The sequence below is a fragment of the Vanessa tameamea genome, chromosome 27, assembly GCF_037043105.1.
Source record: "Vanessa tameamea isolate UH-Manoa-2023 chromosome 27, ilVanTame1 primary haplotype, whole genome shotgun sequence".
NCBI classification, from domain to species: Eukaryota; Metazoa; Arthropoda; class Insecta; order Lepidoptera; family Nymphalidae; genus Vanessa; species Vanessa tameamea.
The window spans coordinates 1,110,881-1,138,265 of NC_087335.1; the positions used below are offsets into that span (position 1 = coordinate 1,110,881).

General features: G+C 35.2%; 2 non-coding genes across 2 annotated transcripts; one reads left to right on the plus strand and one right to left on the minus strand.

Annotated features, from left to right (window-relative positions):
- Window positions 1-2,013: 2,013 nt before the first annotated feature.
- On the minus strand, window positions 2,014-2,086 carry Trnav-cac (transfer RNA valine (anticodon CAC)). The gene has a single exon. It is a non-coding gene; the product is annotated as a tRNA-Val (tRNA).
- A 24,968-nt stretch (window positions 2,087-27,054) lies between these two features.
- Window positions 27,055-27,127, plus strand: Trnav-cac (transfer RNA valine (anticodon CAC)). The gene has a single exon. It is a non-coding gene; the product is annotated as a tRNA-Val (tRNA).
- The last annotated feature ends 258 nt before the right edge of the window (window positions 27,128-27,385 follow it).

Genomic DNA, 27,385 nt, shown 5'->3' on the forward strand with positions numbered 1-27,385 from the left:
CGTCATATGAGTTGATTTCTGTTATTACTTTTTACTAATTTAAAGTAAGATATGTAATTATCAATATTAATAATAAATCACATGTTTTGTACGTATAAACCTTCCTCTTGAATCAATCTCTCTATTAAAAAAAACCGCATCAAAATCAGTTGTGTAACTTTAAAGATCTAAGCATACACAGGGACAGACAGCGGTAAGCGACTTTGTTTTATACTATGTAATGTAGTTGTATGCAGTCCTTTGTTAATATGTGAAATCAGGACGGGTGACTAGAATTTTACTCCAAGGTTCAACTTGCTTAATAGCAAATGGAATAACAAAACAAAACTTGCTTATTAGTTGACAATAATCGACCACCGCTTCAGAAATAAATATCTCAAACCTCAAAAATCTGTCGGAATATTTAAATAATAATCTTTTATTAAATCGCGCCGGGGGCAAGGTTTTCATCCTCAATGCGGTATCATCTAAAAAATCGTTATTTTGTAACATTTTTAACACAATAACATTTCTTGACCTTTTTAACTCGCACTCGACAACATTTTTGAACGTTTTGCGGTCATATTGTTAAACCGAATGCGTCATAAAAATGATTAATAATTCGTTATTAATAAGAAATGATCCTATATACGGTTCCCATTATCGTGGCATCACGTCTTCAATACTTACAAATTAATGATTGACTGGTAAGTCAATATAATAATTATTAATAATGTAAAAAAAAAAATTCAGTCGTAGGACGTCCACTGCTGGACATAGGCCTCTCCCAAAGATCGCCACAACGACCGGTCTTGTGCAGCCAGCAACCAGCGGCAAAAATATATTTGCAGTATATTACTGTGCTGTCTAGTAATGTTATTCTGAAAGTCACTTCGAATCTCATAGGTATAATTTTTAAGCTTACGTTATCGCCCTATTTACTGCTTGTATTAAATTTTAAAATCATTATAGGCAATGCTACGTATCCTTTTCAGACTGTATTATGTAAAACCACACCATGAGTCTCGCTCGTGAAATGTTCTAAACCAACTCACGTGCTACGCAATTTTGATACGAATATCAATTAAAACTTATAATTATTTTAGTCAATCTCGCATATCACTTGACGTCCTGCGATAAATTTCTAATTTATTCTTACATTACAGCTTTTGTTTTGAAATACATTTGTTTCGAATAATCTTAATGAAAATGTAAAAATAATGTATTCTAAAATACACTTTAGAATCGACGTTTAACAAGTTCAATTGAACTAACCTACTGATAATATACCCTATATTTCTTGCTTTTATTTATAAAATAGGTAGGCAGACACTTAAACGGGCCACCTGGTGGAATGTGGGCACCATTGCCCATAGACATATATTAGCAGCCTGTAAATTTCCCACTGCTGGGCTAAGGCCTTCTCTCCCTTTGAGGAGAAGGTTTGGAGCACATTCATCCACGCTGCTCCAATGCGGGTTGGTGGAATACACATGTGGCTGAATTTCGTTGAAATTAGACACATGCAGGTTTCCTCGCGATGTTTTCCTTCACCGCCGAGCACGAGATGAGTTATAAAAACAAATTTGAATCACAAACAAACGCATTGGAGCAGCGTGGTGGTTAATAAACCATTAACATTGTCAATGCACCAACCTTTGCAACTGAGATGTTATATACCTTGTGCCTGTAGTTACACTGGCTTATTCTACTTTCAAACCGGAACACAACAATACTGAGTATTACTATTATTATAGGTACCTACCCAGAAGGCTTGCACAAAGCCCTACCAAGTATACATCTTCATTGTACATATCGTGTGTCGCATTTTAAGGATTTAAATATAAACCTTTGACATATATTTTTAAATATATTACATATGGTGAACTAGTAAATCTTCAGATCAGGACTCTTATTTAACTTGCGAACTTGCTTTTTTAAAAACGACTAACGTATCGCTCAAAAACAGCGAGTGCGAAAAAAAAATGTTGAAATCAAATGTTCAAAACGATGTCATTGAATACAATAATAATTTGTTTCCGCCCGGGATCGAACCGGGGACCTTGTGCGTGTGAAGCACACGTGATAACCGCTACACTACGGAAACGTTGAGAGCTCGTGCATAAATATTTATTACATTTTAAAGAATCAACTCCAAATCTATAGTGACTTTATAAATGGGAAAATAACTCTCTGTTAATCTCCCTCACTCCCACAGTCAAACGACTTAACCGATTCTGATGAAATTTGTTATGAAGCAAGCTTGAACATAAGTTACTTTTTTATTATATATGTAGGCGGACGAGCAAATGGTCCACCTGATGGTAAGTGGTCACCACCATTGACAATGGCGATATAAGAAATATTAACCATTCCTTACATCACCAATGCGCCATCGAACTTTGGTAACTAAGATGTTATGTCCCTTGTGTAGTTACACTGGCTCACTCACCCTACAAACCGGTACACGACAATACGGAGTACTGCTGTTTGGCGGTAAAATATCTGATGAGGAAACGACGACTATTTATGACAAATAAATAATAAATTAAATTATTTATAATTAATCATTACTATTTTTTTTGTCTATTTAATTAGATATATTTAATTAATAAACTCAATATTGACAAATATATGAGCCGAGATGGCTCAATGGTTAGAACGCGTGCATATTAACCGATGATTGCGGGTTCAAACCCAGTCAAGCACTGGTTAATTTGTCTTTATAATTCATCTCGTGCTCGGCGGTGAAGGAAAACATCGCGAAACCTGCATGTGTCTAATTTCAACGAAATTCTGCCACATGTATATCCACAATCCCGTATTGGAGCAGCGTGGTGGAATAAGCACCGAACCTTCTCGAAGGAAAAGGCCTTAGCCCAGCAGTTGGAAATTTACAGGCTGTTACTGTAGACAAATATATATAAAAAAAACTCAGACGGACCTACGAATGCGACACTCTTTCAAAATTTAAATTTAGAAGCTTTGGTTTAATTTCAGAATCCATTATAACTGTAAAAATTAATATATACCGACTTCTTTCTGTATTATAGAAATAAACCTGGGCTGTATACTGCCCAGTCCCGTGTCGTCTTTATAGCAAAGCTTTTATTTCAAGTATGTGACTTTGTCTGCGTAAGGTAATGATATCAGAACTGGATACAAACGTGTCTAATCTATGCTCTATTCATAGTCTGGTTTTACCGACTTTCATCAGAAGAGTATTGCTTTAACAACTTAAAATATAACTGTGTTTATTTATATTTGCTTCATAACTATACAAATGTAATTTCGATAAATCAAAATATACTTATTAATACTTATAGATATAGCTATTTTAGGTACCACCTATCATGATGTATCTATACTTTGTATTCCTCAATTATGTTGAAATTATATTCCAAAGCGCATTATAGTTAAAATTTAAATCTATACTTTAAGACGCTATTTTGAAATCACTCCCAAAATAATATTCTAAATTCGAATATATTTATGTATAACAACTAGACGTATCGTGTAGTCGTATAAAGACCCCAGTTCGATTCCAGACTTCACTTCAAACTATAAAATAAATATTATATCGATGTAATTTATTTAAAAAATGTAATTGTACTTTATTAACACAAACTCTCTAATTGAAATTGTGGAAAATAGTAACTATTAAGTTTCTTGCCGGTTCTTCTCTGTAGAATCTACTTTCGGCAACGATGGTAGCTTTATTTTTTATTCGATACTGCAATATGACGATTCAAGAGTGCTTTTATGAGCTTACTTGAATAAATACTAATTAGTTAACTTGGTGGTGGAACTTTGTGCAAACTCATCAGATTATTTATCGCCAAAGAGCAATACTTCGTATTATTGTGTTCCGGTTGAAGGGTGAGTGAGCCAGTATAACTACAGGTATAAGGGACATAACATCTTAGCTCCCAAGGTTGGTGGCGCATTGGTGATATAAAGAAAATTTTATATTTCTTATAGCGCCAATGTCTATGGACGGTGGTGACCACTTACCATCAGGTCACCTTTTTACCCGTCCTACCTATACTATACTACACTATAAAAAAACCTACGTATACTAAACTATAAAAAAATTGAGAATTCTAAAACCAAAGTCACAATAAAAATCGTGTAACAAAAGTGGTCCGAACTATGGATACGAGTTCTCACTACAAGTTTATAAGTCGTTCTGAAATGATCAATGTTTTTATAATGGTTTTTATCAAGAAAACAACTGCTTTCTTACGTAACGGTTCAGAAATATATCAGTTCTCGGTATTTCGTATTATATCTATACAGGTATTCAGACACGAACCGTTTTACAAACAAAAAAATATATATTATGACTCTTCACACAGCACCCGAAAACAATTCTACATGACGGCTGTCTTAGACGAAAACAATTGTCGTTAAAAGTAATTTTACTGCTAACGGCTTTAGGTTCCCGGGCGTTAAGACTTGAATTATTTTAGTTAAGCAAATTATAATAGTCAAATTTTATTTTTCATCCCTTAACGCGAAAGTAACTCTGTCTGTTGCTTCTTCACGATTAAAATGCTGAACCGATTTTGATGAAATTCGGTATGAAATTAGTTTAAGCCCCGCAGACGGACATGATCATCCGTTACAGTGGTGAAAAGGGCTGAACCTTTTATAGGAAATCGAAGAATGTTTTAAAAAAATATAATAAATTCGGGTGGGTAAAGTCGCGGGTTTGACTATTTATACATAAAATACAAAAAATACATATGTTACTGTAAAAGCTCGAACTACGGTAAAACTGAAGATTTCCCAGTAAAGCCTAAGATTTACCGATTATGAATGGTAAACGTCGATAAAACTTTGGGATTCGAACTTTTACCATCATTCACTTGGTAAATCTTAGGATTTACATGTTAGGTTAGGTTGGAATGGTAAAGGTCCGAAAAAGTCATCCCTTTATAATAAATACTTACATTTACCAACTCGTATCGGTCAATCTTAGGTTTTACTGGAAAATCTTAAGATTTACCTTAGTTCGAGCTTTTACAGTAACACATACACTGTTTATTTCTTTAACTTAAACCTAGATAACAATATATTCTGGGGAAACCCTTTTAAGTTTTAAAGCTAACTTGTGCTAGAAACCGTCCTCCCATACATACATACAAAATCAGTAATACTAAACACTGTTCTTAAATATTAGGAAACCAAAAATAAAATTAAATAAATATTCTTTATTTAAATTGACTTTAGAGTTATACTCCAAAAATACCACCGCGGAACACGATGGTGAAATATCAGAAATATATACGCAATTTATTAATAAAGAAAATCATATGATATAAATATACTTATTACCCTATATCAGAAATGATGTAGCTTTACACCACTGAGAAAAATAATAATAACAATATTATTGTAGATACAATTTAAAACATCCATCGAAGAAGCTTATTACTTTCAAGTGATATACAATGTATGTTCTTCCGGAAAGGTATTTATTGATTATGTCTAGTATTCAGGTATTAATAAGGGCTCTCCCGGAGATTAAATAAGTATTATTTTGTTCACGAGATATTTAGATGTTTATTCAAGTAGGCTTTCACAAGTACTATTAAATAGTAAACTACTATATTACTAGTACACTAGATAAGACTTTACATGGGGTAGGGCTCAATGCAAACCCGTCTGGGTAGGTCCCACCCACTCATCAGATATTCTGACGCCAAGCAGCGATACTTGGTATTGTTGTGTTCTGGTTTGAATGCTGAGTTAGTCAGTGTAACTACTGGCACAAGGGACATAACATCTTAGTTCCCAAGGTTGGTGGCGCATTGGCGAAGTAAGTAATGGTTAATATTTCTAACTGCGCCAATGTCTATGGGCGGTGGTGACCACTTAACATCAGGTGGCCCTTTTGCCGCTCCGCCTAAAATATTACATAAAAAAAAATTAAAAAGTATTGCGTTTAATGAAATAAAATAATAGTATGTAGGCAGTTTGATAGCAGCCAGCATTTAATAAGGAATTTTTGAGATTATCCCCACGAGGAATAATAGTTTTCACATCCTTATTGATTTTTTTTTTAAGACTAATATTGCATAAACTTGAAAAAAATGGTACTAAAACTGTTATACAAGAAATTCGTTAATAGTCTTAAAAACTCTCAGAGATACATTGATACGAAATATTAGACGAACTTAAAAAAAAAACGACTAAACAAATATACATAAAATTTATCCCAGAAAAAGCAACGTTTGACGAAGTTTTTAGTATATAATATGAATACATATTTAACTAGTGGATCTCCCGCGAAACTTCTCTTTTATTCAAAAGATTTTTTAGGAATTTCTAAACCTATGACAGGTTTTGTTTTGATTTCATTTAAATGTAAACAGCAAGTCACTCGTCTACATTTGGCGTCAAAATGATGAAACCTCTTTTAAATTAAATTTTAAATATCAAATAGTATACGCATCTGTAAGCCCCCCGGTGTTGCAGATGTCCATGGACGATGGTAGTCACTTTCCATCAAGTGAGCCTCCTCGGGTGAGCTTTTTATATGAGCTGAGCTCGTATAAAAAGAAAAAAGAAAAATACCTTAGTTCAGTTTGATTGCAGTTTGTCGAAAACCATTGACTTTAATTTTGTTAACGTTTTCTTTTCTTTTTCCTATACAGCCTTAGTACCGCGCTCTAAAATTAATTCATTGTTAAATCGTAACAATTTAGTAAATTGCAATCACGAATCCCCTTTTTTCTGCACATCTACAGCCGGAGCTCTTCAAAATGAGACCATAACCGATTCTTTATGTGCAGCTATCGTCCCATAATCACTGAGCTAAATCGTCTTACGTCTTAATACATTGTAATATATTAAATTAGCTGTACTTTTCAGTTTCACCTGTTTTAAATTTAGACTACTGACGTGACAGGCTTGAATTTAATATTCGGATTAACTTCATCCGTACGCGAGTAAAACCCTAGTTTATAAATAAACAGGTTACATTAAAACGTTTGTATGTTTTGAAATATATTTCACCAAAAACAGAACGTATGCACATTTGAGTTTATTTAAAAGCATTGCATTCCAAACTATTACTCCGCCAATGGATTTTGAATTGAAACATTTTGAGTTTTGTTTACGTAATAAAGTTTAATTAGTCTTTTAGAAATGTTGTAATTACTTTTCATGTTTAAATGAACACCGTTATTTATTTAGTGGTAGGTGGTACGTGGCTTTGTGCAAGTCTGATTGAATAAGTACTCATCAAATGTTCTTCAACGTAAAATCTTAATTTGCAAGATTGGTGACGCATTAACGTAGAGGGAGGGAGGGAAAGAGGACGACCTAAAAAGACATGGACCTCATCAAATATTTTACCGCCAAACAGCAGTACTCAGTATTGTTGTGATCCGATTACAAAGATGAGTGAGCCAGTGAAACTACAGACACAAAGGACATAACATCTTAGTACCCAAGGTTGGTCACGCATTGGCGATGTAAGGAATGATTTTTATTTCTTACAGCGCCATTGTTTATGGGCGGTGGTGAACACTTACCGTCGGGTGGTCCATTTGCTCGTCCGCCAATCTATACCATGAAAAAAAAATTGGGACACGGGCGGGGAAAAGAGTTTGTAACACATTAAGGTTTTAAGAGATGGTTATGTATTCTTACACTGTTAATGTGCTTTGTTAATGATTAGGGGCGATGGTGGACCCCATAGTATCAGGTGGCCAATTTAACAGTCTACCTATTCATAGGATCTAAAGAAAAACAATAACTAAGCGATTGTGTCTAGTGTACTATCTCTGGAATTGTTAGTAGATTTTTGATTTACGTTGAAAATAAACACCACAACCAGGATATAAGCTGTCAGTGTCTAGAGTTTTATCGATATCGATACTTTTGCCCACGATACAACAAACACTAGTGACTTGTATAAATATTATTAATAACACAGATGGGAAGACGAATTGATCAAGCTCTGGACCAGAGCAGCTTCGACAATTTCTGATATTATTTCGACGGCAATTTTTTTTTCTACTCTACCCAGGTTTGGAAACCGCAACAATAAACTGTTTACGCTAAAGGATTAGCCAAACTGTTGATGAGTATTAATCACAATATTTAATAGAAACATATTAATCGATTTAAGCTAGCACCAATTCGAATTTATTCAGGTGAACTAGCAAGATGTTCAGTAGTTAGCCTTTACTTTAATATGTTTATAGTATTAAGTAACATTTATTTACTTAGTCCGTATTTAAATCAACAATATCCTTGTGACCCATCCCATCTTCGCAGGAGTGCAATTTATTAATAAATAAATTATATAATATAAAAATAATTTTAACCCTATATAATATAGATTTCTACCAGTGAAAAAAATGGTATATATATATATAATACTAGTATAGATATAGATAAGCAATTAACGTATATTTAAATAAATTGAGATAAAAATATTTTTGTATTGATTTCTTAATTTGCAATATCGGTGTAATGATGTTATAAATTATATGTAATTTAATTAAAAGTTCATACAACTCAACGATAACACGAAATCATTCGGTATAAATTAAGAGGTATGTTTCGATCAAATTAAATCACATGTTGTACTAAAAATAAATGCCGAAGTTCGGAATCAATGGCGTCCAATACTAGGTCCAGTATTTGACAGTCTCGTTGGTATAGTCAAATGAAATGAAATAAAAAAAAATCCTTTATTCAAGTAGATAGAGAGCCCAGATGGCCCAGTGGTTAGAACGCGTGCATCTTAACCGATGATTTCGGGTTCAATATATATTATGTAATAAATATATATTATGAGTACAAAAAAATAAATGATAACATCTAAAGGTTAAAAGCTAAAACATATATATATATATATATATACAATAATATACATCCATAGTATTTACTATCTATCAGAAAGATAACGAATAGACAAGGCATTGATGTCACAAAACGAAAAAAAAAACCTTCCTACGTCCGGTGAAGCGAGTTACTGGACAGCGTTATGCGAGAGGGTGCCAGCGTTGAATTCTTCCCACGATACGAATTATAATATTGGTATTCAGATTTGTAATAATTTATTATTATTGTATGTTTTGTTTTGAATTTAAACATATATATAAAACAAGTAATTATATTAAGTGGTTTTTTAGGTAATAACACTGTCATACTTTAATAATGAAAAGATTCTGTACTTATTACTAGTATAGTACTGTATTATCGTGATATCTAAAGAGGATAACTATTTACAAAAAAGGTTCTATATAATTTAAAAGTATATGTGTAAAATTGACTGTCATGGCTTATGAATGCACCGATCTATCGACCAAGACCTAAGAAGTCAGGCTGGGTACGTTGGACTTAATTTATACACACATCTCATTATATATGTATCTTGGAGTTTCTTTCAGGTCTGAGGTGTTCCTTACTGAAACGGAGGTGGAATTTTGTCTATGTATAAGAAACTGCAATGCGTCTATGTCGAATAGAGATATTTGAATTTGAATCTTCCAAGCACTGTTGAATCTGATAATCCAAACGGGATTCCGTCAAACAACGATCGTTACATATTTTCAATCATAAGCTTTACTTCACTGTTGATTTATTTGAACCCACAACTTTCAGTTAAAAGTATATTTCTACTAAACCATCAGCGAATATTCCATGATGGTGTAAAATTAGAATTGTATTTGAAAAATATTAAAATTAACTTGCAATGATTGTTGCATGACACCATCCATCGCGTCATTACGACCGGTTTAGGAGTAAAAAGTGACAGGTCGATAGCCGCAGGTGTAGAAGACGAACAGATGTGATACCCACATATATATATGTATAATATAAAGTATATTCGGGCTACGGAAGTGTAATCGTGTTTTGATTTTGTTACATTTTTGTAAACAGGTTCCCTATACGTTCAAGTTCCATAACATGAATGTGATATAACTCGCTTAAGTTTTATATTAAACTTGGATTTCAATGAGTTCAAGTTAATTATGCATTTCATTAATTTTCTTTATTTTATTTATTTAGAGGCTATCAATACGAATATTATAATTCGGATTCCAAACTGTAAACCGAAAGTAGATTTGGAAAGTGTAGGAAGATAGGATTCAAATTTTTATTCGAACAATAAATCGTAAACAAAAGCTCATATCTATACATGTAATAAAATTGGAGTGTCTGTTTGTAATATTAAAATAACCGCTTTTTACTAAATGCATTTGTATCTTTACACGGTACATATACCAAAATAACATTTTTTTTTACAATTTTGTCTGTCTGTCTGCTTGTTCCGGCTAATCTCTGGAACGGCTGGACCGATTTTGACAGGACTTTCATTGGCAGATAGCTAATGTAATAAGGAATAACTTGGCTACAACAGTAACTATTTGTCAAACGCGCACGAAGTCGCGGGCACAGCTAGTAGTATATACAGTCCATATCGGGCCAATGTCACCATTTTTTAACGGTTACGATACTATTCCGATTCTATTTCGATCCAACTTAAACGGATCACAACTGGATCAAATCATAAATAGGTTTTTACTAGAATTTTTGAAAAGTCATTTCACAGAACTATATTAAGCAAAGCTACCACCTGTTCGGAATGTAGACTCTACCGAGAAGAACCGGCAAGAAACTCAGTTGCTACTCTTTATCAACATTTAAAATAAAGTGAGTCAAGTTAAATTTATTTAATTTTTATAATATCCTGTCTGAAAGTCAACAAGTATTAGCTCCACGCTTGTTTATCATCTTGCGTTGCATAATATACTTTTTTTTATGAATGTATTTTAATTTATGAATCGGTAAGTTTAAAATATCGGTCTTTTTTGTAATATTAGTAGGCGAACGGGAAAATTGATCTTATGGCAAGTGGTTACCATCGCGAATAGAATACATAACACGAAATGGCGACGATTCCGTTTCGATTCAAATACGATAACTCGTTAGTAGAGTTTGCCCCATAACTGATTTCGGGTATGGCCAATCTTAACGAAAATGTGTCAAATTAAATTAAATAAATAATTGGACAACATCACATACATTACTCTGATCCCAATGTAAGTAGCTAAAGCACTTGTGTTATGGAAAATCAGAAGTAACGACGGTACCACAAACACCCAGACCCAAGACAACATAGAAAACTAATGAACTTTCTCTACATCGACTCGGCCGGGAATCGTACCCGGGACCTCGGAGTGGCGTACCCATGAAAACCAGTGTATACACTACTCGACCACGGAGATCGTCGTAGTAAAATACGTAGGAGCTAAAATAAGGCTCAAGTGTCGACATAAACGTAGCCCACTCGAATAGGCTGTTTGTTAATACTGTTTTAATTGCGCTGCGATTAAGAAACACCCCTTATTATTTTCCGTTTAATAATGATAATAATACTATATATTTTTTCCACTTTCAATAGCTTGCACAAAGCCTAAAGGGCTTCTAGGTAAGTATAAGCCCTTTATTTCATATTTTACCGCGAAACAGGAATACTTAGTGTTATCAATCTTATGTTCCGAGATTGGCAAAGGGATTCCGATATAAGGATGGTTATCAGAAAGCCAATGACTATAGCCATTGGTGAAGTCTTACCATCGTGTGGTCTGTTTGCCAGACAACCTACCTTCCTATTTTAAATTTAAAAACAAAGTAATTTTGATTTTACGCAAGCTATTTGTAATTGACAAAAATTAATGAAAATTATCTTAAGTAACTATCGTCTTTCTCGACGGTTCTTCTGGAAATAGTTTACACACCACATTCCTGACGTTTGCTTCTCGTATAACTGTCATGGCGGACTTGTTACAATCCAAAAGTGTCTTTAAATACTTATAATTAAAGTCGCTTTTGATTTGGACTAGATAAATGCACATATGATATTCTATAATTGAACAAAAAATACTAAAATACTGTGGTAATTATACTTAGAAGCATATGACTGTATTATATATAGGCTTACTAAATGTATTATTTAATCCAGTGCTTGTAGAAGGAAGTTCTGAATCGCGCTGACAAGATTTTTTGTGAAGTGTGTATATAGTTCAGAATTTCAATATAGTGTGACTTACTGCGCCGACTGTGCTGGCTTTGATCGTGTTATGATACTGGCTTCATTCTGATCCAGAGTATGACTTCATACGAGTCTCTTCAAGGTAGATGTCATTTGGAGGCCACAGTGGTTCAAGTTTCAAGGCATAGTCTGGTAACAACCCTGCACTGGATGACCTTGTAAAGGAATTCGTTTGGTTCTTCTTGGTTCTTTTCGAATCCGATATTCTTTTCTTTAAATGAATAATTATCTGTACTAATATTATAAATGTGAAATTAACTCTGCCTATTACCTCTTCACGTTTATATCAATCAACCGATTTAGATGAAATTTGGTATGGAGATAGTTTAAGCCGAGATGGCCCAGTGGTTAGAACGCGTGCATCTTAACCGATGTTTTCGGGTTAAAAACCAGGCAGGCACCACTGAATTTTCATGTGCTTTATTTGTGTTTATAATTCATCTCGTGCTTAGCGGTGAAGGAAAACATCGTGAGGAAACCTGCATGTGTCTAATTTCAACGAAATTCTGCCACATGTGTATTCCACCAACCCGCATTGGAGCAGCGTGGTGGAATATGCTCCAGACCTTCTCCTCAAATGGAGAGGAGGCCTTAGCCCCTGTGGGAAATTTACAGGCTGCTAATGATAGTTTGAGATCCAGTTAAGGCTACTTTTTGAATTCACCCCTCGAGGGGGAAAAATGTGGTTTGACGGTTTGTGTGCTATAGGTAAAGCTTTACAAAAATCTCTCGGGTAAAGCCGCGGGTTCAGCTAGTACTCACTAAATTAATAAGTATTGGAAAAGAGCGTCCAATACCACCAAAATAATTTTATTAGCCACTCGAATCTTTAATTGGAGTGAGTAGTTTCTTTATTTAAGACAACGTATCTGTTGGTGTCGTAGAATCAAGAGATAATCTGAACTTCTCTTAACGACATTATTAATGTTTTAAAACTGAATTTATGCTTGAGAGCTATGGAGATTTTATTATCCATTTAATTTTATAAAATCTTACCATCAATAGTAATTTTAACTTTGTATGATTGGCAAAGGGGGTACAAGGGATGTTTCAAATAACTTATTGCTTACTCAATTTTATTTCATCGTATAAGTGAATCAGTCACCACTATCTGTAGTCTTTGGTACTGTAAGAAATATTCATGTATCATTCCTCACATCAACAATACTCCGACATAACTTTTCTTATAATATTGGGAACTAAGATCTTACGTCCCTTGTGCCTATAGTTAAACTGGTTCAGTCAGAGTGAATGATCAGGCAGGTTAAACCAGAACAAAACACTCAGTATTGCTGTTCCACGGTAGAATATGAGATGAGAAGGTGGTACTTAACCAGGGTACGTACAAAGCCTTACCGCCTAGCGTCCTTAATATATTTTGACAAATCCTAACTATATTATTATATAAAGTTGAACAGCTTGTCTGTGTGTTTGCGTGCTAATTTCAGGACTACTTTTTATATTTAAACTTCAAAACTATCTTCAAAAGTGTGACTCCCCTTTGTGATTGGACGTTGGCCATTGTTAAAACCACCACAGTCTCTTTTTAATACAAATAAACTTTTCAAATTAATCTTCGGAAACAGACATCCATTACAACAGCATCAAATGCACAAATTGTTTTAATTATATTTTTATACATACAAGAACTTGCCGTCGTAAGCTTAAGATCGGATCTAAGAACTGTATCTCGTTTATGAGATAAGATCTCTCATTTCCGTTACACATCTTATATTAAACTATACAAAACTGTTTAATAATATATATGTTTAGTTTTTACTTCTCTGTTATTTATATTGTAATATAAAATTAATAATTTTACTTGGTGGTAGGGCTTTGTGCAAGCCCGTCTGGGTAGGTACCACCCACTCATCAGATATTCTACCGCCAAATAACAGTACTCTGTATTGTTGTGTTCCGGTTAGAAGGGTGAGTGAGCCAGTGTAATCACAGGCACAAGGGACATAACATGTTAGTTCCCAAGGTTGGTGGCGCATAGGTGATGTAAGGAATGGTTAATATTTCTTACAGCGCCTTTGTCTATGGGCGGTGGTGACTACTTACCATCAGGTGGCCTATATGGCTCGTCCGCCAACCAATGCCATAAAAAAAATTAAATAATAATATATCTATACGAATATTATAAATGTAGTAACTCTGTCTGTCTATTGCTCTTTCAAGGCCAAACCACTGAATGGAATTTAATGAAATTTAGTTGAACTTCAAGAAATGGCATAGTCTTTTTTATGCATACAACCTGACTACCAGCCCCTAGAAAGGGAGTGAAACCGCGGGCGACAACTAATTATCTCTCCTAATATAATAACGCTGGCTAGTTTGTTTAATTGAGCAAATCTCTGGAACTAAAAGTCGGATTTGTATAAACTTTTCTTGCTGAAGGTTGTAGGTTATATATTTTTACATTGTGACACACGAGATCAGAGTAAAGAGGTTAAACGTGGATGAAACCGCGCAGAGTACTTCTATATATAAATATTGAACTTACGTATAATTTGTTTAACTAATGTTTTTTTTTTATTTGACTATTACAAGACCAGGCAAAGAAAATTACTAGAGATGACACTTCACCTGTAGAATCTGACGCTGTAAGTATAAACAATTAATTAATCCGTCAATTAGTCGCAAATCACACTATCTAAAACATGGTAATTGTGCTTGTAACACAGTGAAGTCATTACATTGAACGCCAACCGGACATTTTCACCGATGCGCTATAAGGGCTATTTTATGGTAATATCTTAAGGGGTAGGATTTTTATTTTATTACATTAGCAGCCTGTAAATTTTCCACTGCTGGGCTAAGGCCTCCTCTCCCTTTGAGGAGAAGGTTTGGAGTATATTCCACCACGCTGCTCCAATGCGGATTGGTGGAATACACATGTAGCAGAATTTCGTTGAAATTAGACACATGCAGGTTTCCTCACAATGTTTTCCTTCACCGCTGAGCACGAGATGAATTATAAACACAAATTAAGCACATGAACATTCAGTGGTGATTGCCTGGGTTTGAACCTGAAATCATTGGTTAAGATGCACGCGTTCTACCCACTGGGCCATCTCGGCTTTTAGGGGTAGGATAGTCACTAAAATTACCCAAAATGAAGATAACAGGAAAAGCATTGTTGAAACACTTCTTCCGAGTTAATTAATAAATTTATGAGGTCTGGCAAGATGGCGGACGACCCATTAACTGGGCCATTAATTAATGTACCATTTAGGGGATTTCCCTGGAGGGAATGGTTAATTGCATGCGATAAAATCTTTTTTTTTTCTTACTTGGCCTTGTTTATTTAATTTAGATAGTGTTATTTACTGAAACTGTCTTTAAAATAAAAAAAAAAATTGTGGTACAATTCTATTTTGACACGATTAATTATCACTAAATTTTTAAGAACTAATGTTAATGATTAAACATTTGGTTAGTCTTGTGCATGTTACACTGGCTAACTCGTCCTTCAAACCGGAACACAACAATACTGGATGGATTGCTGCTTTACGGTAGAACATATAAAGAGTGGGTGGTACTTCCCTGGATGAGCTTGCACAACGCCCCACACTACAGCGCTAATCTCTATTAGCGGTAATGACCACCATCATTAGCAGCCCGTAAATTTCTCACTGCTGGGCTAAAGCCTCCTCTCCCCTGAGGAGAAGTTTTGGAGCATATTCCACCACGCTGCTCCAACGCGGATTAGTGGAACACACATGTGGCAGAATGCAGGTTTCCTCACGATGTTTTCCTTCACCGCCGAGCACGAGATGAATTATAAGCACAAAGTAAGCACATGAAAAGTTCAGTGGTGCTTGCCTGGGTTTGAACCCTCATCTCGGCTCTTACATACAGCCAACCTATTTGTTCGTTCGCCTATAAGATATTTAAAAAAGGAAAACAGTCAATGATACTGGGGATGATATACATACATACCATACATACATACCATATAGATCCAAATCTATTTAGAAGTTTAATAGTTATGATGGTATAAAATAACTGGCACACATGAACCCTTACAACATTAAACTCATTTGTAGGGAGGTCGAGTAATAAACAATCAAAATCAATAATCGTATATTCAAATAAGCTCATAAAAGCACTCTCGAATCGTCATGTTATTAGTCAGTATTGAATTTTATGTAAAATTACGAACGGTTCCGAATGTTGAACCGAGAAGAACCTCTACATTCAGTCTAGTTTCCACCAAATTTAAATAAATAAATAAATAAATAAAATCAAAATATTATTCAAGTAGGCTTTTACAAGCACTTTTGAATCGTCGTTTAACAAACTATTTAAAGTAAAGCTACCACCGGTTCGGAATGTAGATTCCACCGAGAAGTACCGGCAACTCAGTAGTTACTCTTTTTCAACATCTAAAAACACAGTCATGTTAGTTAAATACAATTATATATGTATGTTATGTCTCCTGCCTGGAAGTCAACAAGCATTAACTCCACGCTTTTTTATCATCAATATAATCTTGTATCAAATATTATGCCTTCTTTACCAATGAATTTTTTTACAAATGACTTTAATCTATGAAACGGCAAAGTTAACAATGTCTGCGGAATTTTATTATAGAAGCGGATACCTTGCCCCAAGAATGATTTTATCCAAGTGATCAATGCTATTGTCAATTATACATTTATACCATTTTAATCACATATATTATGTCAATCAAATACAATAAAACTTATATATATAGACATTTTATTGGCAATATCAGGATTATTCAAGACAAGTGGGCGTATATTCAAACGATTTTCTATATGAACGATTCACAAATTCAGTAAGTTTTTTATTAAACAAATCAATTACACAGATATATTCACAATCACAATATCGATTCGTTAATAAATCATATACACAAACACACATAAATCACTGAATCTATTACAAAAGAATAAAGATAATGTTGGAAATTAACGATTCGTCGCATACGTGGTGCGCGGGAAATCTTGAATGTAACTGTCGATCCAAGATGGCTGCCGCACATAAACAAGATGGCGCACCATGCGCCGTCATATATGAAAATCAACAAACATTCAATAGAGTAATATGCCATATCCATCAATGTTTTTTCACATGACATTTAAATTTGTAAATACATAGGTCAAGTTAATCAAGCCTATGAACTAATCTAATTTTCACGTTCATGGTGACGTAGGAACTTACTGGATGCGGATATTTCAGGAAGTGTCACCCTCCTGTTACGACGGTAGTGCCCTAGAGGACACGGCGTTCCACACCTGACTGAGTATGCTTCGTGGGGACCCTAGAGATATAACCTGGTGGTGACTATGGCGATAACTATGGAAGGAGCAAAAAGTACTACGCGAACCTCAGTACCGCAGGAATCCCGCCTTGGCCCGCATAGGAGAGCCGACCGTCAGAGCGTCACGGTAGAAACCCGCCGAAGAGGCGGAGGCTACCCGTGGTTTTTACTAGATACGATATATATTGCTGTACTTGAGCGCGCTTGGCATCCTGGGCACCGGCGAGTCCCACGTACCACATGGGGAGAGGGAGGAAGGGTCAAAGCCGTAACGCTATATATACATAACATATACGAACTGAACCAAATTACAACTCTCTTAATAATAATTTTATACATTTTTTCGTGTATAATTTAAGAGCAATACCATAGTTATATAACTTAAGAACTATTCCGCATAAATTACAATGCTACTTTACTTAAATTACGACTTCAATTAAACTTTTACAACGATAAAAGTAAATGCATTTTTATTCGTAATGAAAAATATATGGGTAAGTGCATTTTTAAAATTTAAAACTGGTTTATTCCAGATATACATTTAAACCTATAGACCATAGAGACAGACGGACAGATCATGGATAGACTGGTTGAAAACAATTTACACTATCCAAAATCCTTCTATGGTTAATGACATCCTTTCGAGAATGACGACTGACTCACAATAAAGAAGCCACAAATAAAAAATAAAAACTGAAAACAATTAAATTTGGAATTCTGAAATGTCGACGTTGTTACTGAAAATAAAATCCAGATACCGCAAAGTACTTTTTTATATGGCATAGTTTGGCAGTCGAGCATATGGGCCACCTGATGGTGCCTTTCCAACCAACATTAACCTCATTCATTTCATCATCATTCATTCAACCAAAATTCATTCATCCAACCATTCCTTACATCGCCAATGCGCCATCAACCTTGGGAACTAAGATATTATGTCCCTTGTACACTGGCTCACTCACCCTTCAAACCGGAACACAACAATGCTGAGTACTGTTGTTTAGCGGTAGAATATCTGATAAGTGTGTGGTACCTACCCAGACGAGCTTGCACAAAGCCCTACCACCAAGTAAATATAACTCAGTCAGATAATTCAAAGATGATGATGATGATCTCAAGCCAACTACGCAGGTCATCATATTATTGTGCACAAATGTCTGTACAAATACAAGTACATTTAGCTTATCCAGTTTCAAGCCAGTGGCGTTTAATAATCTAAACTCATCAAAATATAAATAATCTCATAAATAACTAAATAATTACGAAATATTAATTAACCCTTAATCAAAGCAACGCAAATTAATAACAGAGCATATTGAGCCGTAGGGGACATCACTAACCGGTTGTAACTGCATTAAACCGGATAATAACGTGAGTTACAACCGGATTGAACCGGTGTTTAACATAAATTATAACAATAAATAGGTGTATCGTTAATTGAATTATTAATTAGTCCGGTGGGGCGAAAGTTAATCGTTATATGAATTAAATTGATATTATTAAATTTATATATAATTATATACTTTAATAAATTAAAAAAAAAAAAACATTACAAACGATCAAATTGTTATTGTGTAAAATAAAACTTTTAATTAAAACTCGTGGTAGGGCTATGTGCAAGCCCCTGAGTACCACACATCAAATATTTTACCCCCAAACAATAAGAATTCGTATTGTTGTGTGGTCGTGCGGTTGTGTAAACTAAACTATAAAAACAGACACATTTGGCATAATATCTTAAGTAACGAAGTTTTAGCCAAAATCAGTTCAATAGTTTTGGAGTTCGATTGTAAACAAAACTTTTGTTCAAATAATATGATTATAATGGCGATTTTGATTTTAAAACCCGAACCTAGTACGTCAGTTTCTGAAGCCATATGAGATAATGTGATTCTCATACCATTGGTACAAGGAACAAACACAATCTTGTTACTCCTGTTACTCGACTACATAGAGTCAGTAACTCTTTTGTGGGGCAATGTATACGCTTCTACAACAGGATCCCAGAAAGCGTTCAAAATGCTTCTGTTGCCAAATTTAAAAAAATTGTTAAGGAACGCTTGTGTGCTAAAGGTTACTATATAATTAGTGAGTTTATGTTTGATAGCACACCTTGGGAATGAAACGATCGCCTCCTGGCTGTTTCTATTCATATACAATTATGTATGTAATTAATTTGACAAAAAAAAAAGACCCGCTGAGTTTCTTTCGCCGGTTCTTCTCAGGTCAGAGAGTTCCTTTTTCCGAACCGGTGGTAGTATTTAATTTGACCATCAATCAGAAAGTGTAATGCTTCTATGTTGAATAAAGGAATTTGAGTTTGAGTTTGAGTTTATGAGCTAGTTACTAGACGAGCATATTACTTTGCAACGCTTGGTCGTATTTTAAGCCATAGGCATTACGCATAAGCCTATTCTAATCTGTAACCATACAAAATCAAAATTAAAATATACTTTATTCAAGTAGGCTTTTACAAGCACATTTGAATCGTCATTTTATAAACTTTATTAAATGAAGCTACCACCAGTTGAGAATGTAGATCCTACAAACAAGAACCGGCAAGAAATTCAAGTTTTTTTTTTCAACATTTAAGATGTTAGTTAAATACAATTATATATGTATATAATATATCCTGCCTATAGTCAACAAGTATTAGTTCCACATTTTTTTATCATTTGCTTTTTTATTAATGTATTTTAACAAATTATTTGAATTTATGAATCAGCAAAGTTAAAAATATCTGCGGTATTTTGTTGTAGAAAAGTCCTATAGAAAACTGGACCAAATCGTCCTTGTTCTATACTCATCCTAAAGCTACTTTACTTTACAGCCTTTTAATGTCCCACAGCGGGGAAAAGTCTCTTCTTCCTTTTCGAGGAGAAGGTTCGGAGCTCACTCCAACACGCTACTCCATTGCGTGTCGGTAGATATACGTGGCAGATTCTCATCCACCACGTGCAGGTTTCCTCACGATGTTTTTTATTACCGCCGAGCTCGAGATGAATTTTAAATGCAAATTAAGCAAATTTTTTCAGTGGCGTTTGCCCTGGGCATGAACTGAGAATCATCGGTTAAGATTGAAGTATTGTAACCAATGGGAAATTAGGGATACTAAGCCTAATTGATGTTATAAATACAATAATGTGTTTGTTTATTTGTTCGTTACGTTTTTACGTCTTAACTAAAAAAGAAATAGAAAAAGAAACACCCATAGATTTAGAGCAAGTTTGATACCGCAGGTTCATTAGAAAGTATGAAAATCAAGCGTATCTTTTTTATACCTACGATGGCCCATCCCCTTTTTAACTGACTGGAAAAACGCATTACGCGTTTTCCCCATGTTTCATGGGGAGTGGGACTCATCGGTGCTTAGAACGACCCTAGTACACCCACTAAAAAACCAATGGTACCCACTCCGTCATTTCGGTGGGCGCCACAGGATCACTTTCGCTTCCGTGACGCCCTAACAGTCGGCTCATCTCATTCGACAGTCCACGTCACCCCATCCCTACTGGAACATTATAAAATAAATTAAAAGTAAGTACAACTATTTGATCAACAAACTTACTTATTTAAGGTAGGTAATACCTCCATCGAATCGATTTACTACAGCAGAAGAGTTTTTACAATTTATAATGACAACATTACACACATCTGTGCATAGCTCAATTTTCGGGTACGCATAGTCGGACGGCTTGTGGTATCTAGTCTACTCTAAATTTATGGCTACAGCCCCCCAAACGCGATTGATAATTCATACTCTAATCTAATATTTCATAATCCAAAATACGTTCAAAATAAATATATTTTCAGCATTTGAATAACAAGTTGTTTAATGAAATCGTAACGAGTGATATTAATTTCAAATGATATACGACAAACATTTGTACCGAACAAGTGCTACCATTTGATCTCGTTTATTGTTATTGGTATAATATCACCGAATTTATATGTTTCGAGGGCATTTATACGCGTTATGTAGTAAGACGGGTTAGTCGAAATTGTCATAATAATAATAAATATTTAAAGGGATGACATATGTATAAAATATTAAGTCGTTAAATTTGATATGGTTGCAATGTTGCGTGATTTATTATCGAAACTGTTTCATCTTTTAATAGATTAGAACTTTTTCCAATTATAATATTCTGTAGTGAAAAGAACTCCCTGTAAAAAAGTTTAATTTCAAGCATTAAATTAGGTGCTTTTATATACTCATACATAGTACATACAAATCCGACTTAACTGCCTCGTTAGTCTAGTGGCTATACGTGAGGCCACATATCCAGAGGTTCTGGTTCAAATACCCAGGTAAAAAGTTATTGATTTTTTTCTATCGAAAAATTCTCAATAATAGCCCGAAATCTGGAAGCTGGAGGTATGTACTATTACATATAACTCCGACATCTTCAAAAATCATCCTCATATTTCAGTCAATTCACATAAAACTTTACAGAACACTGTACACTTTAAACTTCATCATGAATAGCTTCGTCCATTGACGAAATACATATGAAAATCCATTAGGTAGTTTATTGCGTTCAGACAGACATACAGAGAGACAGATGCGGCGGGGGTCTTTGTTTTACAGGTAGAAATTTTCATTAAATCACCTGGAAGCATTCGTGCCCTTTTTTAACTTGATTTCTTATAACAACCTAACTAATGAAAGTATAATGCAAGCTTTAACTACATTTGCCTATGTTCAAGTTATCGCCTGGCAAAAGGCCTCCGTTTGAGGCGAAAGTAAATGGAGCTAATTCCACCACGCTGCTCCAATGCGGGTTGCCGGTTACACGGATACAAATGTGGCAGATTTTTTTATATAAGGCACAGGCAGGCTTCCTAACAATTTTTTCCTTAACCCAATTTTTTTTTTCCTTAACAACGAGATGAATTATAAACAAAATAGAAGCACATAAAAATTCAGTGGTGGCCAAGTGACGCGTGTAACCACTGGCAATGTTTACTTCGTTGCTATATATTAGAAAAATAAAAATAAATATAAATTCATTTTAATATCGGAATTCGTATGTTTTTATTAACTTTGCTCCATATTTATTTATTTTTCTCTTAGTATAAATATTGTAATTATAAAGTATAAAGATAATCTACCGCCAAAAAGTAATTCTTAGTATTGTTGTGTTCTGGTTTGAAGGTTAGTGACCCAGTGTAACTATAGGCACAATATAACATATCCCTTCCTAATGTAGGATGTATGAAAAGTTAAAATAGTTAAAATTGCTTACCGTGCCAATGTGTACGAGCTGTGGTGACCACATAAAATCCTTACCTGTATTATAAAACAGACAAAATTAAATATTGTCATAATTTTCTTATCACCTTTATATAGAAAAGGCTATAAATTATACGACGATATTCGACGACCTCCGTGCTCGACTAGTGTGTACACCAGTTTTCATTGGTATGCCACTCCGAGGTCCCGGGTCCGATTCCCGGCTGTTCATTAGTTTTCTATCTTGTCTCGGATCTGGGTGTTTGTGCTACGGTCGTTACTTCTGATTTTCCATAACACAAGTGCTTTAGCTACTTACATTGGGATCAGAGTAATGTATGTGATGTTGTCCAATATTTATTTATTTAAACAAATGATGGTGATGTCCTGAACAATTTCAGTTAAGACGGGCCGCCGTAACTGTTCAAATCTCAAGCGAGACCAGCCAACTATGCAGGAAATAAACGCGCAAGCACAGATGTGCTCTCTATTCTCTTACTCATAATCCGATACCAACTTCCAACTTCCAGAATTCAGGCTGGTACTGAGAATTTTTCTACAGAAAAACCCAATAAGTTTTTGTCAGCCCTGGAACTGAACCGAGTAGCTACTACCAACGAGACAGTCGAAAAACCTGTTCTCTAAAAACAGAATAGATTAAATATTAAAGCTACTCCAAATCGAGAGCACTGACAAAGAATTGACTAACAAAGTGAATACTAAACGACTAAATTTTAAACAATCGCTTGTTTACGATAGATTGATAGAATGCTAAGTGCACTTGGTAATTAATTTGTTTGCTAAAGTCAGCTTTGACTATCGAACAAGCTACATCCTTAAAATATAAGCGTAATATCATATAAAAGAGTCAAAATGGCCCAGAACATGTGAATCTTAATCGAAGATTGAAATCTGAGCAAACGTTATTGAGTTTTCATGTGGTAAATTTGTGTTTATAATTCATTACGTACTCTCTAAAGAAAAATGTCAAGGAAACCTACTGATTTGATATTGCCACATACCAAGGAAAAAGTTCTAGAGATTTTTCTCACGAGGTTAAGTAACATTTGGCTTAGTGGGACATTACTTTACTTTATTTAACTTTAACAGCCTGTAAATTTCCCACTGCTGGGCTAAGACCTCCTGTCCCTTTAAGGAGAAGGTTTTGAGCATATTCCACCACGCTGGTCCAAAGCGGGTTGGTGGATGTGGGACATTAAATCAAGTCAAATGTATTAACTCAAGTGAAATCTACAATAAGGCAGTTTTAAATAGTCAATATTTCAACTCTATCGGCATTTCGAAAGTAACCTCCAACGAAGGGCAAGAAACACACAAAATTTCTACTTTAAAATAAACTAAATTTCGCACACCTATTGATATAGAGGCATAATAATTTACAATTTGTATTTTAATATTCACAATTATTGTCTTAATTAATGCTGCGTTGAAACTTGAGTTTGAAGCACCTTACAAAAGCTATTTTATTATAATCATGAAATGAAAAACCTAATCAAGTAAATGTAGTCACTCTATTTTCGGGATCATCATCATTGTAATCCTGTTCTCGTCTATTGGCAAGCCACGGAGTTCCATCTTCTGTTCTCTATTTCCATCCTCTGCTAGCCACTTTACATGTGTCGTTATCTACCTGGCTAAAGTCATACGGAATGCTTGCCATGTTCTCCAATCCAGAACACGTAACTTCAATTACTGGTATTTCCGTACCTTCGTGGCAGCTTACAAATCCTTTAGGATTTGTCGATAACTTCGGGTTTCTGTTGAATCTTCACACAAGTAATTAATTGCTTCTTACCTAATTAACTGGACATATTAAGGTACTAAGGCTTGAACCGATATTATACCATTTTTTAGTGTTTTAACAGAGCATGTATTAGAACGAGCTGGTTTCCATAAGTTATATTTACTTCAAAACCACGCATTTATAAGAATAAAATTGAAATCTAGCAACACTTAAATTATTAAAAATTAATGGACACTTCACAAAAGTTATTATTTTCTAAATTTGAAACCACACCACAGCGATGAAAGGTCACAATTAATTACTTTAGAAGGTTAACGTTAAAATTGCTATCAATTAACGAAAGAAACTTTTTTGTAGACTTGATTGTATTTATAAGCATATTTGTTTCTAAATTTATAGATCAAAGGCGGCTCCCTCGGAACCGACACGGTGTCAACGTATTTGCCTTTACGTCAAACGTCGACTAATCGTTAAGCGAATTAACGTTTTACGTAAAATTTAAGGAAAGATTAATAGGTAATTGTACACAATTCAGGTCTATATTAGTCCTCGTTTACTTGATTAGCATCGAATAAAATGCTTAGTGTTTTTTTTTACTTTTTTACACATTGATAACACCTTTTTCTTGGTGGTAGGGCTTTTAGAAGTGGGTAGGTACCACCCACTCACCAGATATTCTACCGCCAAACAGCAGTACTCAGTATTGTTGTGTTTCGTTTTGAAGGGGGAGTGAGCGTAACTACACGCACAAGGGACATAACATCTTAGTTCCCGAGGCGCATTGGTGATGTAAGGAATGGTTGATATTTCTTACAGCGCCATAGTCTATGGGCGGTGGTGACTACGTAAGTAGTATGTAGATGGTAACATCAGGTGGCCCATTTGCTTGTCCTCCTACCGATATCATAAAAAAACTAACCATCAATAAAAGTAGTTATTATTGGAACGAAGTTCTTTTGAGCGGCTTAGAACGGAATGGCAGAAATGGTCACGAAAGGAAAGTGACCTCTTCCTCTCTATCTTTCTCTATTATATACGGTGTTATAAGATATTATTTAATTTTATTTTTTATTATTGCGAATACAACTTTGTTTCAACCGGGTGTCCCACGGTAACTCAGTTTTTTATACCCTCGCGGTGTCCAACTCGATATAGAAGGCGAAAAATCTCGAAAAATATTGTTTTGATTTTATTAATATCAACTAAAGTATACGACTAATAAATATCAGGACCAACTAAAAATAACTCCCTCGCATAATGTTTTTGTGTTAAAAGTAATTTTGGCAATAGATCGAGAAAAACTGGAAATCATTACATTTCATTCTAGAACCAATTAGGATCGATATACGATCTGTTATACTGGAAGATCAAAAAACATATCGACTGTCGTATAACTTTTATATATTTCGAATACATTAATGATCAGTAGAAAAAAAAATGTCTTGAGACATTATTACTGAATTTTCTTCTGTAGTTATCTAGAATGCTTTTTCCTGCCTCGTTTTATTTTATATCCTATCCCGTCCTGTCTTGACTTCTTCATTTTGTTGGGGCACTTGGGGTCAAACATTTAACCGTCATCTCAATGTTCGATCCTCATTATACGTTTATCGATCCAAGTCATATTAGGAGCTATAATAAATTTGGTCATATTAGATAAACTCAACGCACATGTTATTTGATGTTATTCAAAATTTAAACAGAGTCATATGTACATCACGAAGTACATTCCAATTCTTCAACCTGCATTAGAAACGTGATATATCCTCTAAATCCTTCCCAGAAGAGAAGAGTAACCCTTTGCTCAGCAGTACGATATTAAAAGGCTCTATGATATGATAATGATACTCTTTAATTTACATGTTAATACTGATAGTTGTCTGATATCGTCATTTTATTATAAAGCTGAAAACGAATTTACAAATGTTATTTAGGGGGCGTTTAGTTGGGGTACATGTCAGTCACCTCCTCGTGGTGTACCCTGGGCAACGGGGCCGGCTTGAGCTTGCTCGTCGGTCACGGCTAAGACTGACGGGAGGGATGCCGCGGGGCTGCGCCTGTTACGTCCCTGATCGGCGTCAGGGCGGACCATGTGAGTGGCTCTCGTTCTCTAGGAGGGAGTGGGAGGGCTCGCTACTCGAGCCTCCCAGGTGTTTTACACCGGCGGTCAGCGGCGGAGCCTACCATCTTATCCGCCGCAGGGCGTCAGTTTGGTTGACGCCCAGCCTCCAGTGGCGGACTCGGGGGAGTTCACCACATTCCCACGTGGAGGATGAGGGGGAAGGCGCGCACTGGATGCGCTTTCCATGCATATTCAGCCGCCTTACGGCGGCCACCGCTGGTGGGGTCGCGGTTGCATGCCCTTGACGATCCCATGGCCTCACCACTCGGCGGCCTGGTGGAAACCCGAGGGTGGTTTTAGTGGGTAGGACAGGGCATTAGCATTAGCGTGCCCTGGCACGGGGCATCCCGGTCCCCCGACCGGGCGGCATGCGTAAATGCATTTCCTCCTCGTTAAACAAATAAAAAAGGGGGTTTTTAGTTGAACTATGTTGTCTTTTTCTTTTAGATACTATATCAATGGTCTTAGAAAGAGATGAGTGTTTATCTACAAACAACATTTATAAGTAACACTGTTAATAGATGACTTATAAGTTATGTTGTGCAACTTTAATCTATTTTTCAGTCTCGATAACATCGTTTCCGTAGTGTAGCGGTTATCACGTGTGCTTCACACGCACAAGGTCCCCGGTTCGATCCCGGGCGGAAACATCTTTTTTTTAGCTGAGAAAGAAAGTATTTCACTGAGAATACAGTGAACAGTTATTATTTTAAAGTAATTTCGCTCTTCACCTCATGGCATGCGGAATTCGTAACAATACGCTCAAAATGGACTCAGCCGTCAGGTGCGAACAATACAACGCCACCGGTTCTAATACACTACCGGACAATTTAAAATATACACATAGAATATACATATATTTTTTTAAATATGGATCTGATAAGTCAATTATGATTTAGTTTTATTGC